A 12992-nucleotide genomic window follows, 5' to 3' on the forward strand; every position below is an offset into this window, starting at 1 on the left:
ATGGGGAAAATATGTCAAGATTCCCCAACACCATTTTACCTCCCGCCCCACTCCCAAGGTCATACATTTGTTCTGGGAATATAACATTCCTGCCAGTCAGTACATCTTACCATGGATTAGAGCATTTTATTTCTCAGACAGTTTCTTTCGATTTCAGAAAATGGCACTTCTGTCACTTATTATTCACAATCTGACACTAACATTTGTTAGGTTTTTTTTAAAAAAATGACTAAACAGGATTTCATTCCATGTTAAATTTAGAGAAAAAGAGAGGCCACAGAAAAAGAAAACCCACAACCCACTCAGATTTCCCCATCTTGAAGTGTTGCTCATTTTTTAAGTGCTCAAATATGGTAGAACTAATTGGACCATTTATAAAACGCACTCTCTTTCCAACGACTAGTTGCCCACAAGTTAGTTAATACTCTGCACATTTTCTGAATTTTAATGGATTTCTATTTTATAAGACAATGCTTAAGACTTAAATTATACTGTTTTAACTCTGTATTTTAACCTTATATCAATTTTGCTGCGTGGTTTTATCCTGGTTGTGCTTTTTATATTGTAGTTTGTATTTGTGTTTTTAACTTGTTGGTTGTTTTATGATGGTTTTAATTTTTGTGAACCGCCCAGAGAGCTTCGGCTATTACATAAAAATGTAATAAATAAAATAAAATAAAATAAAAATAAATAAAAATTGAACAGCAATGGGGGCTTTTGTGCTTGTGTCTTAAAAGCTGGCTTGCTTGTCTCATAAACTGAGGGGGTCGTTTTTGTAGCAACACTATGGACATACATTTTTATATAAATATTTTACAAAATCTAAGTCTCTCAGAAGAATATCTGTTCATTTAGTATGCGTATTTCAGCTTTATTTCCTTCCTTCCTTCCTTCCTTCCTATCTAAGAGTGGGCCATGCTGGGAATTGTAGGACCATTGTCCGTCTAAATATGCATGGGATTGCATCCTTACAGTCCTTCCTTCCCTTGGTCAACATTTCTCTTTGACTCTCAATTGTTCTCCCTAGACAGTATATCATCAAATGGAAGTCCCAGTTCTTCATCTATAGCAGGGGTGGACAACTTCGGAGGATCCAGAGATCAGATGCCCTTGGTTCCAGTTTTTATTACATAAAGAGGTAGCTGACATTGTTAGGAGTCCCTTCTGTCAGTTACTGGTGACACATTATCTGCAAAACCTCCTTGAACAGGAAAGATCTAGCTATGATAATTCATACTTTTGCAACTTCTTATAAAATGCTGTTCTTTAAGATACTTCAGAACTGCAGCTGATGCAGAAGGTCACAACATGTCTTTCAACTTCTATGGGGAGGTTGGAAGCTATTAAATTACTATAGCAGTGATGGCACTGGCGAAGTGTCCATGACAAACTGAAAGTGATTTTAAAGCCCTTCAAAGATTAGGATCTGCATACCGCAGAGAAGACCTGTCTCCATATGAACATGCCCCTGAGAATCTTTATATGAAAGGGAAGAACATTTGTGAGCAGAAGTAAGGACCTTATGATCATTACCCCAAGACTGTCAAACATTCTACTGAAGGAAATCAGGGTATTCTTGATGTTGGAAGTGGTTATTATCAATCTTGCTTTTTTTAGTTGCAAGATTTTTATCTGCTTATTTTCATTATTGTTTTTACTGCTTTGAGAATCTGGAGAAACAACTTGCATATTGTAAAAATAAAATAAATTGGTATTGCTACAAGCTGTTGGAATCTATGTTTATGTGAAGGATTCTGAATCAATATACAGTATGTATGGTATAGTTGTAGGGCATGTGTGTGTGAGAGAGAGAGAGAGAGGAAGAGAGAGAGAGAGAATGGGTCAAGGCTGTAGAGTGGTGAGAAGGGCCTTCTGTGGTTTACTACATTTAGTGGAATGAAGTGCAATAGCCAACTCAAAACTCTTGATCTGTCTGCAATGTATACAAATAAGTATATTAGTGTATAGGCATGTTACTTACACCACATATTTTGGATCTTTTAAAGAAGACTGAAATTAAGTTCTCTCACACACTTTCTCTCATGCACATGCATGCGAACATGAACATGCACACACCATGAATAAGGGCGCAATTCTATGTCCCCTAGACAGCGCTCTAAGCTGGGAGTGAGAAAACCATAATTCCTGCCCCCAGTCCCTTACAGCCAGTGCAGAGTGAACTGTGGTGGCTGCCTCGCCATGCTCGTTAATCCAAGTGCAGAGAGGGCGAAAAGGGGGCATTCCCCAGGGCGGAGATTGTGTAAGCTGTTTTTGACAGCTTCCTAAGCATTGCGTGGCCTCTCCTCCTCCTCCCAGTCCGAAGCCCCCAGTTAGACAGCCAAAATTGCCCATCTAGCCGAAAAATCAGGGTGGACAGAGCACAAAGGAGAGGATTCCCTCCATGCTGTAGCTGTCCTGCATTGGATACTTGTAAGTCCCCGAGTTCGGTGGCTTACGAATATGCATGGAACAGCCCATACGATTGCGCTGTCTAGCACCGACAATATAGAAGCCAAAGAAGAAATTGTGGTGGAAAGTCAACCAAAAAAGTTGTAAACTTGACAGCGTTGATAAAATGTGAGCTTTATAGCAAATGTAGCAAGCTGGCAGATGTCTTTTTGTTCAACTGCATTTTTATGTCTGCGCTTTCAAAATAAAAATCAAGTATGTCATATATAAACATCATATAACATAAGCAAATACTGGACCTATCTGAAATGTTGAATCCACATGGCTTTGTAACCTTAACAAGGAAACATCTGCAAATGCAGAGAACAGGTTAGGATTATCAATTTCAAACACATTCAACACATCCAGGGCAGGCAGTTCTCCCAGCCACTCCATTCAGTCTCTTTCCTCTAATTTGGTAAAATCAGTTCTGTTGGGCTTGCAACAATTTGTGCTCATTTTGTTTAGACTCATTTCTCACTGTCTTCAATCATGTTTTGTGTGTTTTCTTAAGTAATCATTCCCACCATAAAAGTAATATTTCAGAATGTTATTGCCTAGTATGACATAAAGAAAAATGATCATAGCACAGAACACTAGTTCACAAAGAGGATTCTTTGACTATATTCCAACTAAGATTCCAAACTGTGTTTAAAATAACCTGTCACTGTTAGGTAGAATAAATTTACTGTTTTCCAGTTAATTTAATGCTTGGGTTCTAAAAGGCAAGTTTGACACTAGTTCTCCGTGCATATAAGTTAAACAAATTTGTTTAATAGTCTTGAACTCTTTCTTAACGAAGAATGAGGATTTAAAAAAATTATCTCCCCCCCCCCCCATGGCTTCATAATTTCCAGACATTTTACATCTCTAGTCTTTCTATAAAAGTCTTTTTATTACATAGTTTTTAGAAATCATTTGTGGGGAGAAAAGGCTGGATAACAATATATAAATACTTTGCCTTAAATTCTAAAAGAAAATATTTCACAATCCAACGCTGTTCAATTTTTCATTTATTTATTTTTTAATTTATTTTTTAGGGGGAGAAACCAAAAATGGTCCAAAACCATTTCCCCCCCATTTTCTTTTCCTGAGCCTTCACATCTCTAGATGTTCCTCAGTAAGGAATGGCAGTGGCTGCAGCTTATTGCAGCTCCACTAATTCTTGAAGCAGCAGCGAAGTGTTGTTGTTGTTTAAAAGAAAGTCTGATTACAACTCTCTGCTGCAGAGGCTTCTACACAGTAAGGCTCCCTGGGAAAAAAAATAGGGTATTTCTTACAGCCTCCAAAGATCAAAGATACTTGGGGAGCATTTTCTCTCGCATACACACTCCAATGCCAAAAAAGAAGAAGAAAAAAGTCTGGGTTCAATACTTCTGCCCGGGACGACTACATTGAACAACGTGGGAGTTATCTCTAAGTAGACATACATAGGATTGCAATACATGTCAGTTTAGTTAGGCCAGAGCAAATACAACAACAACAACAGGGTGACCATATGAAAAGGAGGACAATTGCATAGAAAAGGGAATTTCAGGAGGTGTCATTTGTATGCATGTTGCACCTGGTAAAGTTTCCTCTTTATCACAACAGTTAAAGCTGCAGGAGCTATACTGCAGCTATACTGTGAACAGATTTAAAAGAGGGCAGGGCACCTGCAGCTTTAACTGTTATGATGAAGAGGAAATTTCACCAGGTTCCCCATATATACAAATGACACCTGCTAAAATTCCCTTTTCAATACAAGTGTTAAAGATACAGGAGCCCTGTCCTCTTTTTCATATGGTCACCCTAAACAACAACAACAACAACAACAACAACAAGATTTCTAGAGTCTCTTCTCACAATTGCTAGTGAATATTTTAGGTTGCGTTCACAAAAACATTTAATGAATGCAACAAAATGTAAGCATCCTTTGGATTGAGAGCCATCTGTGCAATTCGAGGAACTGAATGGATGTTCCTCATGGTTTTAATTTTTGTGAACCGCCCAGAGAGCTTCAGCTATTGGGCGGTATAAAAATGTAATAAATAAATAAATAAATAAATATTAAATAATAAAGAAATAAACACTATACAGAAAATGCCTTCTGTGACAAAATCACAATGCTCGCCATGTTGATTTTGTATTAATGTTTTATCTGTTTTATGTGTTAAATAGAGCCCAGGTAAGTTAGGATTAATTGTATGATAGAGAGTGAGTGAAAGGTGGGAGGTGTGTGTGTAGACTGAGTTTATAAAAGGAAGGAGCAGACAGTTAGTCAGTTAGTTAAAATATAGGAGATAAGGGATATACAGCTTTAGGGATTGATTAAGTTACATCTAGATAATGGGATTTAGAAGGGGTAGAGTAGGCAGGGTAAAACCAAGAACTGAGTGATTAAATGTTAAAATATAACCCCTCTTGAATTAAATAAATATTGATTCGTTTGTTTTTAAAATATAAAATCCTACACGTTGTTCATCTTTCTGCACTACCAATAGGGAATATATTTCCTGGGTACTTCTCCTGTTTGGGTAAGGGAACCAATCAGGCATATTAGGTGTCTCTTTTATCTAGAGAATATAGAGGCTGAAGCTTGTGGATCAGTGAGGCGGCAGGGTCTTGCTATTTACTGTGTAATCTGTACAGCACCATGTACATTGATGGTGCTATATAAATAAATAAATCATCATCATCATCATCATCATCATCATCATCATCTGACCCAAAACAGAGGCAGACCGACCTGAAGGCAGGTTACATCACACCTTCCCTACAAGCAAAGACAAAGCTGGATAGATATGTGGACCTTCCAGGTCCAGAGGTAGTTTAAAAACTGAGGATAAATGGTGTGTGTGTGTGTGTGTGTGTGTGTGTGTGTGTGTGTGTGTGTGTGTAAGCTTTACAGAGATGTCTTGCTGGCTCCCGTTGGAAACAGAATGCAGGGCTAAATAGACTTTGGTCTGGTCTCTTATGTCTTTGCTAGGTCTCTTATGTTCTTATCTTATAAAGATGAAGCTTGGTTGGAATAATAAAAAAAGTTGTTCGACTAGAAGCATTTGCACAGCCTGGAAAGGACTATATATCTGTCACTACAAGATCAACAGAGCTAGCAACATATAGGAATGACATGTCTAAGCTAGCACACTTACTGTTGTCAAGATACTTTGATTGTGAACAGAAATTGCCCCACCGTTTCAAATTTGGGCCTCCTGTAACAAAAGATTGTGACTTGTGCCAAACTGTTCAATGTGGGAAAATGGGAACTAGGATGAGACCAACTAATCAAATTCTTCAACTTTTCACCTAAAGTAAGATTTGTAGCAGCCTGGTCCCTAGAGACAGAAGATTTATTATTGCACTGTTGGCTAGTCAAGCCCAAGTTTAAAATGACTTTGCTAGAGCGGAATAGATGAAATCACATGTGGTTTACTAAAACAGGGATCCTACTTTCACCTTTGATAGTTAAGGCCTCTTCTCCTTCGGATCTTAATTTGGCAGGGTAGACTGTCCAAGTCATTAATCTTTACTAATCCTACAAGAGACCCGTGTAAAATATGAATTATGTGAGTTTATGAATTATTTGATAACTATCAGTATTATTAATAAACAATCCACTGAAATGTAATTTCAAGTGAAGTGAACTTATGCAAGGCAATTTCATCAAGGCTTTCTTCAACATGGAAGTACTTGATTTTATGCAGGGGAAACTGGGCAGGGGATGGCTGTGCGTAATATTTGAGGGATGATCACCCATTATCAATGAATACAATACACATTCATGTCTTTTGTTCAGTCAAATACATACCCAAGACTGAGTGAGTAAAAAGCATTCACAAACAAGTGATTTGTACATAAAGTATTTCTTTTAAAAGTTTCCAAGATACAGACCTGCCTTAGCCAAAAATTGACTTAAAGCCTGCCTCACTCGCTCTAATATCACTTCTGTCATCAAATCAGCTATTACATGAGAATTGATCAACACAATATCTGCTCTTCTACCAGAAGCCTTAAAAATCATCATCTAGTGTTAAGTTAAATAAGGTTGTGGGTTGAATAACCTTATCCTTAGGTGAATGCCTTCGATCGCATTTTCTAAGGTTGCAGGTAAAAAGGAAATCTTTCCTTCCTAAATAATACCTAGAGGCATTTGTTTTTTGCTACTTTTATATAAGAAAGCTAGGGATGTGAAGAACTGTTTTCTTCTGCATATCAAGCTAACTTTAAAAATCAGCATAAATTCATTCCAAAAAGCAATTGGTGGTGGGCTAGATGTGTGGAGAGGAACTAGCAAGGAGGACATTAAAAACAGAACATTTTACAATCATAATCAATCTCTATTCTTAAAATACAAGGTGCCAAATTACTCCACATTTCTACCTGGCTTGTAATCCTGTGCCCAATGTAAATCCTTTTTATTTTAATTTTAGTTAAGCTCACACAACAGAACACAGGAATACAGCCACAAAGTGAGATTCTGTGATGCAAAGCAAGTATAAATCATGCTGAAAGTACTCAGTGCTATGAAGTCATTTAAGAAATACTTCCTTTCGTGTCATCCAGAGTGCAGGAGTTGATTCTTTATTGTCCATAGATAGCACCTTCTGTATGAAGCCTCTGAAATACTTTATTTTGAAATACTTAAATGGAAATAAGATTGATTTAAACAAAATGATCTAAAATCAAATAATAAAGACATCTGTAATTCTTATGAGTCATGATTTCACACCCTCTCTAATTATGACAGGAAAGTCATAAAGGCAGGCATAGTAAGTAGAGCATGAAGATGTGATGATTTCTGGCTGGAATAAAGAATTAGATCTCAGAAGTTGAGTGAACATTTGTTTCTTTGTATCTGCAAGTGCAGCCAGTCCCTTTTATGGCAGTTCAGCACTTCATCACCATGGTGGGTGTCACAACTTGGAAATTCTTCATAAATAAATGCAGCCAATTGGAACAGCCAGTCCACATGAAATTTCAGCAGCGTCTGGAGACCAATGGCTGTAATGTTTACTGCCCCTCCAGTTAAGATTGGAATTTTGGATTTGATGCAAAAAAAAAAAAAATCTTTTAACATAAGCACAAACTGACAAGATCTCCAGATTTGGAGCTTAGCTGCTGCTCGCAACTTGTTATATATGTCTGTTAATCAGACTTTATAGGATATAGTATTCCCAGGACAAAAAGTTAATGCAGAGTTACAAATGTTGCACAACATTCCAGGACTATATAGTAGTGGAAACTCTACCACCTTCTTAAAAGGAGCCAGGTCTGTCCCTTTAAATACACACACACACACACACTTACTTATATACATCAAGGCAACCCTTCCCCAAGATCAAAGGGCTCATTAAAGATTGTTCTGCACTTTAAAAATGTATTCGTTATGAGCACAAGAATATAAAGCCTGTTATACTCATTTGAAGAGCAAATATATTTATTTTCCCCAAAAGTGTAATACATCAACAATGAGGACTACACAGGATCAGCTGTTCTTGTGATAACCATGTGTAACAAGTGCTAGTTGCTCTCCTTGTGACTGGAGATAACTAAAGGTATGTCTATGTTTAGGATTGTCACCATTTAATCTAGCAAATTATGGAAAACCAAGCCATGTATCACCTCAATGGGACAAAAAGAGTTAGGAAACAAGGATTATTGTGGCCACAGTGTAATTATTTGCATCTAGTGAATACCAAAGATGAAGTTGGAAAACAGACCACAAATGCCTAATGGTCATTACAGTCCCTTATTGTACCACACAGCATTTTTCAGATTGCAGAATGGGGACCCCCCCCCCTCTCTCTCTCTCTCTCTCTCTCTCTCACACACACACACACACACACACACACACACACACACACACACACACACGAGCTTTCCCTGGTCTCCTGTTTTTCCAATTCTCACAACTGAAAACAAAAGCAAAGAGAAATGTGAGTATTTCTGACTTAAGTGCCTTGAAGTCAGATTGCATATAAAGTGATCTCCGGATTTGGTTTGGCAATTATTTTGTAGTCATATAACAGTACCTTTGCTGCCTGCTATTAGCATCTTTGCTGCCAGTTACACAGTAATGTGCCTTCATATGCATATATGCTGGCTGATTATATCCTTGCAGCTGAGAAGTGGTGATTTGTTGGGGAAGAGTCAAGACCATCACCAAGTTTCAATGTCCTCTTCCTGTAGAGGATGTTTTTTGCTATGCAGGAATCTTCATTCTTCTGTTCTGCAGAAAATAAACTTGGTATAGCGAGATGGCTAAGAGACTGAGCTTCAAATCAGGAAGTCCCCAGTTCATGTCAAAACTCTGCCATGAACTCACTCAGTAGCTCTTGGAAAAGCCACTCCCTCACTCTCTGCTCAGCACTCCATTTCCAATATGGGGATAATTATATTGACTAAACTTTGAAGATTGTTTTAAGGAGGATTGCAAAAAATAATGTATGAGAGATGCATTATTTCATTTTTAATTGGGAATTAGATATGAACCACATATCCTGATGCAAATCACACACAAAAGCAGCTGCTTGCAGACATCTTTAGGATAAGTAAAACCTCAGGCCATTTATTATATTTCACTTTCTTCACCAACTCCATTTCCCCCCCTCAATTTCTCTTCCTCCTCTGAATTTACTGTCAGCAATATTGATCCAGAGGTTTTCATGAGTCTCTGAATAAGGCTTTCAACTGCCTTCATTGAGAGACGAACTGAAGAGATGGGCACCAGGCAAATGCACATTGTGCAAGGATTGTCAGTGATAGAGGAGATCTGCAGAACTTCTCCCTCATTTTCACAATTTGCAACAGAAATTTTACATCTCTAATTGTACCCCAAGAATGTTCACTATCCATATCCTCACCACCAGGAAGAGCCAAGATTTTCAGACTGACCAGCTGCCTGGGTGATGCGATGCCTTGCCCTCCAGGGCCCAAAACAACTGGTGCTACTTGGCTTTAATTGCTAGGTAGCGCACATTATGGAGGGAGCACAATTTTCCTCTAGGACAGGAGTACATGCCTGCTGCTACCCTTAGGCACAGTCCTTGCAAGGTGCACTCCTGTAGCCCCTTAAGGGAAGGATCGATTCACTCCATTTCCCTGAGGGGGGCTACTCCACAGCAGGAGGAAGGAAGCAGTCATATAACTCTGTCCCTCAACCTTCTAATCTTACCAGGCTTCAAACTGAATTGATTACAAAACTATGCACTAGTCAGAGAGGTCTGCCCCTAGTGGCTAAAGATATACTATAGGCTTCAGCCACATGAATGCATAGAACACATTTAAATTAACTAAAATGAATTAATGCACTTTAAAATCAAAATAATCCCAAAGTAAGTATATCAAATTTCAGGAGTCTAGTTTCATGTTTTTTGAGTTATGGCGGTGACAGATGGGCCAATGGAGAGACATACATCTTTCATTATTCTAGATTAATTTTCACCAATTATCAGCCAACTTGGAGGCATGTTGTCAGACAGAAAGATATAGTATAATATGATAAAAAAGGAATTTAAAGGTGAACCTAAATGGAATTTAAAGGTCAACCTGATCAAATCTACATATGCATATAGACATATATTAAAACACACATACATACATACACACGCACACACACACACACACACACACTGCAACTCCCAATTATCCACAAAGTCCTGATTTTCCAGAAATCCTAGTTAACCAAAAAACTCAGCGTATTTTTCAGGTTATTTAGAGAAGACACTAAATTGTACCATCTACACTTTATAGCTATTACTCATCACAAAGGCTTATGAAAGCAAAGTAATTAATAAATCGTTACAGAATTCTATGAGGAACACTGGAGGAACAGATAAAAAGACACACACCTATCTTTTAACTGTTAATGCTTAAAATGAAAGGACTGAGAGTTGTATTAAAATAAGAAATCTGGTACCACCTTGTTTGGAACAGGTCTCTTATAAGTGGGAGAACATTTGTCTCAAAACCCCATGTATTATTTCCTTGGACAAAACCTGTTTTTAGATTCACTAGCCTATTGTGGCTACTTTCTCATCTGCCTTAGCTGGTGAGGATGAAAAGTGCATAAGTGGTAGGTCCTGTCCATGCAAGCCTCACCCACAACACCGCACATAGCTCCTTTTCAGACCTTCACATCTTGAACATACTCTGAAACTTCCCCACAATTGGGAACAGTGAAAAGGCAGGATTCCTTATCACAGGGAAGCTTCTATACCTATTCAACTGAATGTCCCTTAATTGCTTTTAGTCCTTGCCTATACAGGAGAACTCCTGAATGGAACTTTGCACTCTGGGTGACTTTTATCACCCAGCTGTGTTTGTTTGGTCTATTGGGTTGAAGAACTTGGGCAATCTGGCACAGGCTAGGGATACACACAAAAAGGGAGAGAAGTCTCAGGACCCTGTTAGAAAAATTTATTATACAAAAGTCTGATGTGTTTCGGCCTCCTTTTTTTTTTGTTGTTATAATGTCTGCAGAAATTATTAACAAGTTTTAGTCGCCATCACAAGACATTTTGTTGTTAATAATTTCTGCATGCATTGTAACAACCCCTTGAAGAAGGCTGGAAAAACAAGAGGCTGAAATGGGTCAGGCTTTTGTATAATGCTCTTTTCTAATAGCATCCTGTGACTTCTCCCTCTTTTTGTGTACATCTTGGATGCTCGCCCGTCTTACACAAGCTAGTGATTAAAAGGGTCCTGACCAAGTACTCTGCTCTCGGGCATTCCTAAACAACCATATGTGCCAAATCTCAGATCTAGCTCATACAAGAGTAGACAAGGTAGTAAAATAGTTCCTGGACTATACCAATTCAGACTGGAGATGGAGGAACTGTATGGTTGGATACAGTTCAAAAAACCTCGGGGGGCGGGCAAAAAAGCCTGGTACATAAAATTAGCATATCAGGGAAATTATGAGGCTATTAATTTTATTTGATTAATTATTTATTTAAGAAAGAAAGAAATACAAAAAAGCTTCCAATTAAAATCAAAAACAATTTTAAATCATTCATAACTTTAACAGCTAAAGAAAGGCATCATAAAATACATGAAACATAAAAGCATTAGCCTAGCCATCATTATGAATTGGTGGCTTTTACCACCACATTTATTTATCTGAAAGTAGAACACCGGGTATGTGCACATATGTACCCCAGTTGAGCCCATAGCACCTGTGATTTTTAGCTGACTTATCTGTGCTGCCTCAGGCTCTTATGGTCATGTAAAAACTACTTGCTATCCCCCACCACCCACTGAGCCGTGCGTGATTTAATTTGTAACATGTCAATGCAAATGCAACAAGCTGATCCCGGTTGTACGACAAGGGGCTCATCCCACGGCAGCACAGTTGAGCAGTGTACAGCAGTGTGTACCACAGGCTCCAATAATCATGAGACAGGGTTTCTCTGTAGTTGCATTCCCAAACACTTGAGCCCAAAACTCTCTACTGCCAAAATGTAAGCTGTTGCCTGGGATTTGCTACATTGGCACCTCTGGCTGCATCAGCTGAACCAGTTGATACGGAAGGGGGGGTTTCACCCTGGTTTTTCATGTCCCTTCTTCCCCATTGCTGTCTGCAGTAAACAGCACTGTCAGGGGTAAATAGCACCTGGAGGAATCTTCAACAGGAGAACAACAAAGAGGGAACCTCACCCTATGCCACAGTCCTGATTTTGTTTGGGGCTTTCCTGGGATATTTTTGGTTAGCACACTCCAGGCCTCTAAACATACCACTGTAAATATGCTATTACTGTAAAACAGGGGTGGGCAACTGCTGGGGGATGGAGGGGTTCAATGCCTCTCCCAGAACACTGTGGGGGCTGCACCTCCCCTCCACCACCACCAAAAGTTGCTGCCACCACCAAAAGCCCAGCGATTCTGCTCAGGAAGTGGGAGGGCGGTGAAAGAGGGGACAGAGGCTTAATTTTTTTAAAAAAACGCTTATCTTTCGGGGCGCACGTGGCCCCTTTAAAACGCTGCAGGGCTTCCCTCGTCCCTACACGTCGCCCCGCCTCCCTGCCGGCTCATCCCGGCAGGTCTAGCAAAGTTCAGAGTCACAGGAAGAAGGAGGTTTACTTCAGAGACAGTATGAGCATAAAGAAGAACGTTCTAAAGAAGAGTGTGCCGGGGTAAAACGATAGAAGAAAAGGTATTTCGGTTGACTGGGCTCAAGTTGCATTTGGTAACGTAGCAAGGAAGGACGCAACAATGCACTTAAACAACGGTGTAATGAATAGTGTAGATCCCCTCTTGGTGTTGCTACACACTTTGGGAGACCAAGGATAGAATGTACAAAAACAGCTTGTACAGATTCAGTTGAAGGGTTAACCGCTTTGATCCAGATTAAAATTCCATAAGTCAATTGCATAAGGGGTTTGGCCTTGAAAACTTTAAGTGCAGCTGGTACAAATTGACCCCCACAGGTGTGATAGAACCTTGTAATTGCAGCAGCCGTATTGTTGGCTGTTGCTTTAGCCCTATTTCTCTGCAAGGACCAACTAAGTGATTTGTGAAAGTATCTTTGTAGCCAGAGACTTGGGCCGTTGCTAGATGAGGAG

The 12992-nt window shown here is 39.1% G+C and overlaps 1 protein-coding gene across 1 annotated transcript in view; it reads right to left on the bottom strand.

Annotated features, from left to right (window-relative positions):
• B3GNTL1 (UDP-GlcNAc:betaGal beta-1,3-N-acetylglucosaminyltransferase like 1) overlaps nucleotides 1-12992 on the bottom strand; it is a 240150-nt gene that overhangs the window by 26549 nt on the left and 200609 nt on the right. The gene's annotated exons all lie outside the window — the stretch shown is intronic.

Source organism: Elgaria multicarinata, chromosome 3 (assembly GCF_023053635.1).
Source record: "Elgaria multicarinata webbii isolate HBS135686 ecotype San Diego chromosome 3, rElgMul1.1.pri, whole genome shotgun sequence".
Taxonomy (NCBI): Eukaryota; Metazoa; Chordata; class Lepidosauria; order Squamata; family Anguidae; genus Elgaria; species Elgaria multicarinata.